This window comes from Chrysemys picta, chromosome 15 (genome assembly GCF_011386835.1).
Source record: "Chrysemys picta bellii isolate R12L10 chromosome 15, ASM1138683v2, whole genome shotgun sequence".
NCBI lineage: Eukaryota > Metazoa > Chordata > Testudines > Emydidae > Chrysemys > Chrysemys picta.
Window position 1 is genome coordinate 14,558,253 of NC_088805.1, and position 12,907 is coordinate 14,571,159.

General features: G+C 51.8%; 1 long non-coding RNA gene across 1 annotated transcript; it reads left to right on the top strand.

Moving 5' to 3' along the window:
* The first annotated feature begins 664 nt into the window (after positions 1 to 664).
* LOC122173200 (uncharacterized) lies at positions 665 to 2,936 on the top strand. Its single transcript, XR_010592862.1, has 2 exons — positions 665 to 914; positions 1,059 to 2,936. It is a non-coding gene; the product is annotated as an uncharacterized LOC122173200 (long non-coding RNA).
* Positions 2,937 to 12,907: the final 9,971 nt, after the last annotated feature.

Here is a 12,907-nt window from a genome sequence, read left to right on the forward strand (position 1 = left end):
GGGAAAACTTAGTTGCACAGAGAGCCGGAGATATGTTTTTGTACAGCACCCGGCACAATGCAACCACTATCCTGATCAGGGCCTCTGGGTGTCACTGTAATAGACACATCGATAATCTGAGAATTTTTCTTTCACCCCTGGAGACACGAGTTCAAATCCTGATTTAGGTCACAATTGAAAACCTGTTTGGTGGTTCCACGGGTGTCCCCAGTTACACCCAATACAAACTGGCCACTGGGTAGAAATGAATGGAAATGTTGCCCTAAGAAAGGCTGAGGACTGTTGGAGCAGAGCTGTTCCAGATCGGGGATGGTAAAACAGGGCAGAGGCCTGCAGCTGGGATAACTGATGCCTCCCAGGTCAGGATTGGAATGGGAGACTCTTGTACAGAACAGCCCTACGCCCTGTCTCGCTGCAGCCGGAGTGACCAGTGATGGAACGGAGCTCAGAGCTCATTCCCAGCGGGCCCTGTGCCACGGAGGCTGAACGGATGACAGCGAGGGTGTCTCTGTGTTAAAACATTTGCTGCTGCTGGATGGGGAATGTGTCCTAGCAGCTGCTGTGAGTCACATCTGGAACCAGGGAAATCCACCAGCTCCTCAGACAGGTGGGAAGCTTGTCTCTCTCTAAAGCAGGGCCCCCAGTGACCCCAAGAGCGCACAGAGGGGAACTTGGCCTGCTCTGTGCTCTCAGCCCAGTGAAACAACCTCTCTTGGGTTGGCTCGGCCGCTTTAGGACAGAGCTATAAGCAGGGGGAGCCCCTGAGTGAGCAAGAGATTTGCATGAAGGGGCCGTTCTTCAGCTCTGGGGATTTAAGAGAGAATCGGAGGGTTCCTGGAAGAGAGACGTGATCCTCTGGATTCCCACCATGGCCTGGGCCCCTCTGCTCCTCTCGCTGCTCACTTACTGCATTGGTAAGGGGGGGTTGATCCAGTGAATGAAGTAAAATAAGTATTTATAACAAGCTGTAGCGCTGCTCTCTCTGCAGGCGGCGCTGAGAACGTCGGTTCTGCTCCGTGCTAGGGGGAGTTCTGATGAGCTTGTTTCTCATGTTTCAGGTTTCAGTTCCCAGCAACTCCAGTCGCTGAAGGCGTCCGAGTTCGTGTCTCCTGGAGGGACCGTGACCCTCTCCTGCAGCCTGAGCAGTGGGGCCATCGGTGATGGCAACTACCCGTTCTGGATTCAACAGAGACTGGGGAATGTTCCTCGGCTGATCATGCACACTACGAGTACCAGGCCCTCGGGGATCCCAGAGCGTTTCACTGGCTCCAGATCGGGTAACACCATGTCCTTGACCATCAAGGGGGCCCTAGCAGAGGATGATGCTGATTATTACTGCGGTGTGTGGACGGGGAGTGCTCATCACAGCGATACAATCAGATGGGGAAGTGATACAAAAACCTCCCTCCCCCCTGTGCCCTGCTGGGAGCTGTGGTGGCTGCAGAGCCCAGGGTATGAACTGAGCAAATCAGAGAGCTGAGCTGAGCTCCCTGTGAAATCCAGCTCCTCCCCCTGTGCGCAGAGACAGCGCTCTCCCCGCCCTCCGGACACACTGCGCAGAGGGACGACTGAGCCTCTTACAGTGACTGCGGGGCCTGCGCCTGCTGGAACAGGGCAAAGCTTGCTGGGCACGTCGGTGTCGCTGCTCCTGGCTCAGAACCTGGGAGAGCATCAGACACTTGGCTACATGAACAGGAGAAACATATTTCCTCACCCGTGTAAGGCCAGCTCCAGCCAACCCCCAGAGCAGTCCCTGTGAGCCCTTCCATTGACTGCACGGACACTGGATTGAGCCCTTCAGCTTTGCACTGGGGGTCGCAGTGGCAAACACAAGTGTTCTGTGCACTGAGTGGGCGGCAGTTTCTCTCCCTACAAACATCCCCATGACACAGAAATACATTGTGGATGACACTCTTCCACACGGCCACTGACCGAGCCTGGGGAGCACGGCCCCAGTGTTCTCCTCCTTCTCCCCCTCCACTTGGCCGTCCCCCTACACAGCAGCTGTCTGGGCGCTGGCTAGCTGGCAGCATCCCGCTCCCTCTTGACGCCCGTTCTTTCTTCGTGAAGAAGCCAGGCAGTGAGTGATGCCCTGACTCCCCTCTCAGCTCTCTCTGGTTGGGGCTGGGTTTGTGACCCTGGGTGGCCAAGTCCCAATTGAAGTTGGCTTTTACTCATTGAAGGGCTGATTCTTCATCACCCCCTATGTACCTCCATCCCAGCATACAGGGGAGTTTCAGGTACCGGGGGAAGCCAGCAGAATGCACCCCTGTATTCACACCCTGCACACTACCGTGAGAATTTTTGTACAAAGTATGTCTTGGGAGGTGTCACTAAAAATCTCCTAATTTGCTGCTCATTATTGCCACACATATTTTACCAAGACAACATTGTATGTGAAGTTATAAGATTCCACTATATGGTGGTATTAACAGAAGCTGGCAAACAGGTCTGTTCTCAAACCAAGGAATGTGTGCCCTGTTTAATTTGCATTTAAGCAGTAAACAGAGAAGGATAGGAAACAAAGGACGCTCAAACCGGTGAGAAAAAAGCAGCAGGGAACATCCTTCGCCCTAGACTGTTTGTCTCCTGGTACCTAGCTGGAAATGCTTCTCAAAGAGGTGAAACTATAAAAAGGAGCAAACAGCCCTAGGCACCCGTCCCCCTCTCTCTGCCCATCGATTTACTGCACTTGCAGGGATTAAGGAAGCAGCCGTTGGACTGGGGGAGGGCTCCTGACCTAAGAAGTTTGGCCAGTAAGGCAGCTGAAAGCCTGTGATGAGAGAACTTTGCTTTGAATGTAACAGTTTGCTGAGTGAGGCACCAGTAGCATTTTATCTTTATTTTCCTTGTAACCATTTCTGACTTTTAGGCCTCATTACTTGTACTCACTTCAAATCTCTCTCTTTGTCGTTAATAAACTTGTTTTATTGTTATATCTAGTCCATTGTGTTTAACTGAAGTGTCTGGGAAACGCCATTTGGGGCGGCAAGTTGTGTCCATATTATTCCTTTTAAAAAAATAACGGACGTAGTACAGCTTGTACAGTGCAGGAGAGGGCTGGGCAGTACAGGACATACATTTCTGGGGGGAAATCTCAGGCAAAGGAAAAGTTTTTGCTCAGGTCACAGATCTGTCATTTGGCCAGAAGAGGTCACTAGAGCTGCAGAAATCCCCTGGTGGCTGGTGGTTCCAGTGGTTAGTTTGCCATGCCCGGCTCCCTCTCAGCGACGGCGTTGGAACAGTTTTTGTAGTAGTGGTGCTGTGAGCCATTGAACCAAACTGTAAACCCTGCATAGAATGGAACCACTTCAAGCTAGGGGGTGCGGCAGCTCACCCAGTCCCCCTAGCTCCAGCACCTCTGCCTCTCAGTGCACAGACCAGCACAGAGTTCAGTGGTTTTCGGGTGACTCTGAATGCAGCTGACGGTTCTGCCAAGCCCGCAGTTCCCATCCTGGGGGAGGAAGACTGAAACCAGAGGCATGTGATGATATGATAGTGGAGTTACAGGTAACCTGTATCATTCCAGCTGATGGCCACAAGGAGACAGACAGACGGACAGAGGGGAAAGAGAAACAGAAAAGAAAAGAGAAGAAATAAGGAACAGGAGCTCCAGAAACTCCATCTGGGGCAGCTTCAGCTTCCGGGCGCTCCGAACCGTTCTTCCGTCGCCTCCGCTTGGCCATTGCCCTGGACAGCAGCCAGAAGGGGTGGGCACAGGTTGGCAGAGTCCTGGTCACTCTGGGGTCCATTCTTCCATCCCGAAGAAGGACAGGCAGTGACTGATCCCTCGACTCCCCTCTGAGCTCTCTCTGCTTGAGGCTGGCTTTGTGACCCTCGGTGGCCTGGTCCCAGTTTGAAGGTGTCTTTTACTCATTTAGGGGCAAATTCTTCCCCCGGTCCCCAGACAGGTGCAGAAACTGGTCAGGCAGCAGAGCCAGAGAGGTCCTGCCATGTGGAGGTGGCAGGAGACAGGGACTCTGCCCACATGCACCCCCGATTGCCCCATGGGCCCTGCCTGGGATCCTCCATGCCAACATGCAGGGGCAGTTTGAGGTACGGGCTGAAGCCGTTGGTTCCGTGGCTATGGAGATCCACATACAATTGCCCCAGGCAGGGGAGGTGCAATAGCTAGACAGGGGATTACGGAGCAGTTCTGCCCTCCCATGGCAGGTGAGGGTGGGGGAGGGTCCATGCTCTCGCTGCACATGGGCTGTTTGCTCGGGTTGTGCCCAGGAACTAGGGGTTTCCCATAACAGGAGCGAGGGAGCAATTGGGCTGCAGGGGCCTGTTCATGCCAGAGACACTCCTTGTAATGCACTTCCGGACGGGGTCAGGCAGGAGCCGCCTGTCCCGGGTGCTGAGCGATGTGCGTTCTACACCCCCAACCGATTCTCCCACCTCTCTATTTTCCATTGCCCTCCAACCCATCCCCTGCCCATTGTGCTGCCACGTACATGTGTCCAGGGAGCCCCTGAGCTCTTTCTCCTCTGCCCTGCTGAGAAGGGGAGTGTGAGAGGCTCACACAGACCCCTTGAAGGCCAAATTACAGGAAGGAAGCCTCAGCAACAGCCCAACTCGCACCCGCGTCTGATTAAACAAACATGAACGCACTGATTCACTGGGAAACTTTGATCCCGTCCAGCCGTCTTTGCAGTGTCTTTGTGGCCACAGGTTAGATGCTGTACAAATTTAAAGCAGAAAGTACTTTACACCGAAGGAACCTACACTGCCTGAAATGGACACCAAACACCCGCACTTCCTTAATGAATCACTAAATATCAGTCTAACAGGTTTTAAAGAGCAATGCAAACTTCTTGTATTGCTGAGAAGACAAACGGGGCTGGTAGCGCTGCATAGAGCTGTAGCTATCAGACTTCTTGTGAAATCACTGGGCTGTAGCGCACAATGGCTTACTGTGCTAATGGGTGTTCTGGAGGCCTGGATTCAAATCCTGGTTGCATTAGGACTTTCAATAGTACAACAAGGAGCACTACCATCGTCAGTTACTTCTGGTACATGGCTGGAAAAATATTAGTAATTCAGGGGTCTTTTTCCTTCTCTTCCTTCTCTAGAACATGTTCTCCAGCCAGTGAGCAGGGAGCTCATTTGCATGAAGGGGCCGTTCTCCAGCGCTGGGAGTTTAAGGGAGAATCGGAGGGTCCCAGCCACAGACCCGTTTGCCTCAGGAAGCCGAGCTTGTGTGGATTCCCCACCATGGCCTGGGCCCCTCTGCTCCTCACACTGCTCACTTACTGCGTTGGTAAGGGCGGAGGGTTGGGTTTCTCTGAATGGATCCTAAGTCCAGGGGCTGATCACTAACTGGGCTTTGGGTTGAAATCCCTGGGACTCGCTCTCTGATTTGGGAAGAACATTTCTCAGACAAGGGAGGCAGGTTGTGATTGGTTGGTTTCTATCGCTCTCTCCAGGTTGGAGTTCCCAGAGTGCGCTGAATCAGACCAGCTCCGTGGCAGTGAAACCAGGGGAGACGGCCGAGCTGCACTGCACACTGCAAGGGGTGGAGTACATTAGTAACAACAACCCATCCTGGTATCAGCAGAGATCGGGGACGGCCCCTCGGTTACTGATCTATAAATCTAGGAGCAGAGCCTCCGGGATCCCCGAGCGCTTCTCTGGCGAGACGAATGGTAACAGGGCGTCGTTAACCATCACTGGAGCCCAGGCCGAGGATGAGGCTGATTATTACTGTGCTGTGTGGACTGGGAGTGCTCATCACAGTGACACAGTCAGATGAGGAACTGAGACGAAAACTCCCCTGTTGAACGAAGCTTCCTTTTCGCTGCATAGCAGCTGCAGGCCCAGGTTTACGGTGCATGTCTCACTCTGATCTGGGGGGATGACTTCCTGTAGAGCTAACGAGACAGAGACAGCCGGGGGTATGAGGGATATGAGACAGCCTCCCACTTATCCCATCCCTGCACTGGCTTCCCTCATTTCCACCCATTCCTTTTCAGTCTCAGTCCCCTATTCCGTCCCTTTTCAGTTCCTGCCCCCTTCTCGAGTCCCCCTTCAACTCCTTCTCAGACACCCGTAGAGACCCCCCTTGCGAGTCACCTGCCCTTAGCTGCTTCCGCTGCCTCTCTCAGGTGCCAGGCACAATAATGGTCTCTGGTGGCCACAAGAGAACGCCTGGCCACAGCCCAGCCAGATGTGTGAGATTCCGGTCGACGGGCGGGCGTGGCAGGACTGCCAAAGGCTGGCAGACAAGTGAGGTGTGGGACACTTGGCAGCCCTGTCTTTCCCACTGGTGAGCAAATTCACAAAGGGTTTCCGTGGAGCTGATCCTGATTTACACTGCAGTGAGATCGGAGCCTGGCCCATCCGCCCTAGCACTACCCCAGCTAACGGGAGAGGGCTTCTTAGCTCTGCCTCATGCCTGAGAGACCTGCAAATGGTCATTGGAGAGAGAGACCCTGCATTGTCCTATGAACATTCAAAACTGTACTGGGCAACCCAACCCCACCCCACCCACCCCTTCAAGGATTTAACCCAGGCATTGAACTGCAAATGCCATCAGCACTGCAGATTCGTACCAGCCCTCAGAGCTAAGCGTGTGGAGCTCTTGGCCTGTGGAATGAAATAAGGTGTGACTGCAGCAGGATGCCGTCCCAGAGCAGATCCTGAATAGAGCCCAACATCGAGAACACCCTGGATCATCACCAGGGAACAGGGGTACGCTCAAGTGTGTGTGACGCAGGCCATCGCCATGAGAGTGCACTGGGGACAGTCTCAGTAGGAAAAGACACCAGCCATCAGAGTTATAAGGTTCTTGGGTCCCAAGGCCCCTCTCCTTCCCTCACCGTCCATGCTCAAATCATGATATGTCCTACCGTGAATGGACATGGACAACAATTCATCACCATCTGCTTTATAACACCCCTTAACATATTTGAAGACTGTTATTAGGTTTCCCACCTCAATCATCTTTTCTCGTGCCCATTTTTTTTTTACCTTGCCTCATAGGTATGTTTCTACAGCTTTTCTCATTTGTGTTTCTCTTCTCTGGATTCTCTCCAGTTTGTTTACATCTTTCTTAAAGTGAGGTGCCCAATGGAGCTGAACAATTCTCTCCCGTGTCTTCAATACGACGCTCCTATTAATTCATCCCAGACCGATATTTGCCTTTTTTGCAATTGGGTCATATTGGCTCATATTCAATTTGTGATTCACTATAACCACCAGGTCCTTGTCAGCTGTATTCCTGCCGAGCCAGTTATGTCCCAGAGAGAGTGGGCACAGCAGACCTGTGAAGAGAAAGAGGTGTCAACTGTGATGGAGAATCCCATGGGATAAAGGTCTTGTGATTGGCTGCACGCAGGGCTAGAGGAGAGGAATCCACATGGGCCGTCTACAGATATTTTCATTTGTTACATGCGCTGAATGAAGTGTTTCCAGTCTCAGAACTGAGGAGGCCAAGTCCTGAAGCTCTGGGAGAATAGTTGGAAGTCATGGCTACAGGAATGGCCAGATTCAGCTTTTCCTCCAGCCAATGACTGGCAGTTTAATAAACTCCTTTTCCTTACAACTGTAGGATGGGTTGTTCCAGCAGCAGCCTCTCTCTGATCCTCACAGAGGCTTCCATGCGCTCTAGGGCTGCCCAGCTAATAAGCTCAGAACAGCTCCATCCATTCCACACTGCTTCTCTCTTGGGAACAAGCCTCTGAGGGACATCCCAGAAGAAGGTTATTTTCAGGGGTGAACCATGTGTTAACTAGAGCCTGTCTCAGGGATACCTGCTGCCCATTCACAATCACACGGACCGGGGTGACTTTCACTGGCAATCACATGAGATCCCTCTGGCAACACCACTACCTGGTGTTGACCTGGGCGCCAGCACTGGGAAAGGATGGCATGTACTGTGAGTCTCTTTTAATACAGTTTAGCCGCTGGACAGTAGGGGAGGAGCCAGCACCATGTGACCAGCCAGCTCTCTGCAGAACAGGAGCAAGTGCTCCACAGAGCACAGTGTAGGACTCTGACTTAGAACCGCACAATCCCACGATCATACAGCCGGGGAAACGTGACGTAACAATGGGCTAGACAGGAATCAGTATTACCTAGTAGCTCGTGTTCCTAGAGCTCCGTACAGCTTCAGAGCACTTTGCAAACAGTAACTGATTAATTCTCACCACACCCCTAGGACACGGGTGGGGTTTATTGGCCTCATTCCACAACTGGAAGGAAGAAGGCAGAGGGGTAAGTGACTTAGCCAGTGCCATACAATGAGGCAATGAACTTGGCGTCTGTTCATTCACTCAGTGTTGCGAATCCCTGTGACTTCCCCCAGCCCTGCGCTGATGGGTCAGTACGGCTGTGACAGTGGCAATTTCCAGCAATATTCTGGATGAATCTTATTAAATCAAGTTGAAGTATTTTAAGAGCCCATTGTATTAAAAATGCAAATGTCTATGGAGCATTGTGGGATGGTTGGGAACTTCGTTCGGAGGAAGACGGTTTAACGCATTATCTGGGAAGTACTGTGACCTTCACATGGCCATGCTGGACAATGTAGCAGGCAGGACAAATCTTTTGGGACGATAGGTGTGAAGTGGAATTCCTAGGAAGTCGTGGGGAGGAGGGGATTTCAACCCCCCGTTTAGGGACTTAGCCTCTGAAGCTTGAACCTTTTGTCTGCTGATCACCTGTTCTCTTAGGACATTTCAAAGACCCAAAGTGGGTTCTTCAGGGACCAACTGACAAAGAAAGGAATCGTAAATGAATAGCCTGACATTAAGTGGACTCGGGGCCTTTGTTCTGATCTAGGAAGTGGACGGGATCTCCAGTCCGGGGTGGGCTTGACGTGGGAGGGTCACAATAGGAAGAACAGAGATGTTCCAGATAATCGGGGTGCTGGTGGCACTGGCCAGAGGCCTGTGGCTAGAATGACAAATGCCTCAGGTCCGGGTTGGAATGGGAGAAGCTGGTACAGACCATTCCCATGCTCCGTCCTACTGCATCTGGAGTCACCAGAGAGCACAGAGTTATCAATGAGGCAGAGAGCGGGACTCTGCCTGCTCTGTGCTCTCAGCCCATTGAAACAACCTCCCTTGGGTTGTTTCTGGCCCCTTTAAGAAAGAGCTAGAACTGGAGAGGCAGGAGCCTTGGAGTGAGCAGTAGATTTGCATGAAGGGGCCGTTCTCCAGCGCTGCGGGTTTAAGAGAGAATCGGAGGTTCCCAGCCAGAGACCCATTTGCCTCAGGAAGCCGAGTTCATCTGGATTCCCACCATGGCCTGGGCCCCTCTGCTCCTCACACTGCTCACTTACTGCGTTGGTAAGTGGTGGGGGTTTATCTGCTGAATGATCAAACTAAGAATTTATTAGCTGTAACGCTAAGAAGCTGTGATGTGCTCCGTGCTAAGGGGAGTTCTGATGAGCTTGTTTCTCATGTTTCAGGTTTAAGTTCCCAACAGCTCCAGCCGCTGAAGACATCTGAGTTCGTGTCTCCTGGCGGGACCGTGACCCTCTCCTGTAGCCTGAGCAGTGGGGCCATCACTGATAATAACTACCCACGCTGGGTTCAACAGAGACTGGGGAATGTTCCTCGGCTGATCATGTACAGCACGAGTACCAGGCCCTCCGGGATCCCAGCGCGTTTCACTGGCTCCAGATCGGGTAACACCATGTCCTTGACTATCGCTGGGGCCCTAGCAGAGGATGATGCTGATTATTACTGTTCTGTATGGACGGGGAGTGCTCATCACAGCGATACAACCAGATGGGGAAGTGATACAAAAACCTCCCTCCCCAGCCTGTGCCCTGTTGGGAGCACTTAATCTTTGCACCGGTGGTGACGGGGCAAAGCCAATGTTATGGGCACAGACTGGGCGGTAGTTTCTCTCTTTACAAACTTCCCCATGACACAGCAATACAGCCTGGGAGAACTGGGGCCGCCTTTTGGGGGCTTATAGACAGAGTGGGAGATTAGTTTGAAAGGCTCCAAACATGGGCTGAATTGTCTGGCGGTGTCAATTCGTGTAGCTCCACTGACTGCAGGGGGGCTAGGTCGATTTACACAGCTGGGAATCACATTCACAATGCCTGTCGCTGTTATCAGTTGGTTCTCGCCCCCCCGTCCAGGTACCTGCAAAACCCTCAGCCCTAAAATGAAACACCAAATAATGAAAATCCCAGTGATCTGCCCAAGATCCCATCCAGCCATGAACAGGTACAAGCACGAAGGCCTTATGCTCCCCTTCCAGCCCCTCCTGTGACCCGGTGTGTCTGGGGCAGCCCTCACTGAAAATGCCAAGGTCTGGGCAGGCTGTAAAAGATAGAGCAGATATTCCCCAAACTGGTGGTTAACATTGAAGTTAGACTCACCAATCAGTCACAAACTGTGTTCCTGATCTCCCACCCCCCTTGGTTATCAAGAAGCTGAAAAAGAAATCACACAGCCCCCCTTTATTACATTCCAGTTCTCTGGCTCCCAATCAGCACCTAGGTCCAATAGAGTGAGAAGTTATTTAAAAGTTCTGCTCACATATACAAAAAGTTCTTCTGAACCTAAAGGGTCAGCCACATTACCAGGTCAACATGAGTTTGGATCAGGGACGGCTCTAGTTTTTTTGCTGGCCCTGGAACTGTGCCGCCCTAAGCACGTGCTTGGTTTGCTTGTGCCTAGAGCCGATCCTGGTTTGGATCTTACCCAAAATACTACGCTGCCAGCCAATCCTTTAGTGTCTAAACTAAAAGTTTATTATAAAGGAAAAAGAACAAGAAGAGAGTTGCTAAAAGGTAAAGCAATCACATACATACAGAGACTTCAAAGTCCATATATCAGGTTCTTAGCAGTATAGGTGAGTTTGCTGCCTTGAAATTCCCTCTGGAACTCATCCACAGCTTGGATGGATCATTCAGTCCTTTGTTTAGTGCTACAGTTTGTAGAAAAGTTACTCCAGAGGTAAGAAGCAAGAATGAAGAGAAAATGGAGATGATGCAGCTGCCTTTTCTATTCTTTTGCCATGTGGCTGCTACTTCCTGTGTCCCCAAACAAAAGCTTTGCAGCACCTGCAGGTAATAAGCAATAATGTTAATGGGGGGAAGGTCCTCCCTCTTACACCAGTTTCCTAAGTATCTCTTCTCCACAGCCACTGACTGAGCCTGGGGAACGCAGCCCCTGTGCTCTGGGATGAGCCTGTAACGCCCCCCTGGGAGGTATCTCAGGCAAAGGCAAAGTATTTGCCCAGGTAACAGATATGTCACTTGGCCAGAAGAGGTCACTAGAGCTGCAGAAGTCCCCTGGTGTCTGATCGCTCTGGTGGTTAGTTCACCACAGTCGGTTGCCCTCTCTCCGGATAGCAGGGTGGAGCCTGCAGTGGCTTTGGGTTGACTCTGGACACGGCTGGACGACGGTCCTGCTAAGTCTCAGTTCCCTGGCTGGGGGAGGGAGGGTGAAAGCACAAGTGTGTGATAATGTTACAGTGGAGTTAGAGTAACCCAGCCTCATGCCAGCTGATTGGCACAATTAGAACAAGCAGACGGACAGAGAGAAAAGGGAAAAGGAAAGAGAAGCAATAAGGATCAGGAACTCCATTTCTGGGGGGAGCTTCAGCTTCTTCACTCTCTACCCCTTTCTCTCCTCCTCCGCTTGCCTGTCCCCCTAGACAACAGCTCTCAGGGGCGGGCACTGGCTGGCAGAGTCCTGGTCCCCCCTGGAGTCCTTTAGAGCATAAGAGCGGCCATACGGGGTCAGACCAATGGCCCATCTCACCCAGTATCCTGTGTTCCGACAGTGGCCAATGCCAGGTGCTCTAGAGGGAAGGACCAGAACAGGGAATCATCAAGTGATCCATCCCGTCGCCCATTCCCAGCTTCTGGCAAACAGCGGTTAGGGACACTTCAGAGCATGGTTTTGCATCCCTGCCCATCATTGCTAATAGCCATTGGTGGACCTATCCTCCATGAACGTATCTAGTTCTTTTTTGAACTCAGTAATACTTTTGCCCTTCACAACATCCTCTGGCAACGAGTTCCCCGGGTTGACTGTGTGGTTGTGTGAAGAAATAGGTCCTTTAGTTTGTTTTACACCTGCTGCCTATTAATATCATTGGGTGACCCCTAGTTCTTGTGTTGTGAGAAGGGGTAAATAACACTTCCTTATTTATTTTCTCCACACCATTCCTGATTTTATAGACCTCTATTATCTCCCCCCTTAGTCGTCTCTTTTCCAAGCTGAAAAGTTCCAGTCTTATTAATCTCTCCTCATATGGAAGCTGTTCCATACCCCTCATCATTTTTGTTGCCTTTTTCTGTACTTTTTCCAATTCCAGTATATCTTTTCTGAGCTGGGACGACCAGATCTACAGGCCCTGTTCTAGATGTGGGCGTACCCTGGATTTCTTCCTTTAGTCCCAAGGCCAGGCAGGGTAAGGGATGTAACTCATGGTAGCTGGTGGAGGTGGTACCCTACAGGTGAGGAGAGCCTGCAGCTGTGACCTGGGAGCTCTGAGCAGCCCAGAGGGAGAGCAGGGCCAGTTAAATGACATGGAGCCGGGAAGGTACAAAAGGACGTGATGGGGAGAGCGTCCAGATCTGCAAAGCCCAGCCAAGGAGAGACACTCCGCTGTCTTGTTCTCCGGAGCAGCTCCTCTGGCTCTGTGCGGATCTCACAGAACAGGCAGGTCTGTTGCTGCCCTGAACAATCATTTAGGGCTCAGATCCCTTCTGTAAATATATTTTAAGGCTATTGCTGTGTCACTGGTCTGTCTGTCTAAGCTTTTATCCTGTGGGACTGGAGCACGTGTGTGTGTTGCTGGGGGTGGGCTGTGAGCCTGGCCAATGCTGCACTCCCTGTTTGCCAGTCAAGGACTGTTACACTGTTCAGAGAGCCCCATTCCTATCTGCCCCCCAGTGACTGATCCCCAGGGTCCCTTCGGAGCTCTCTCT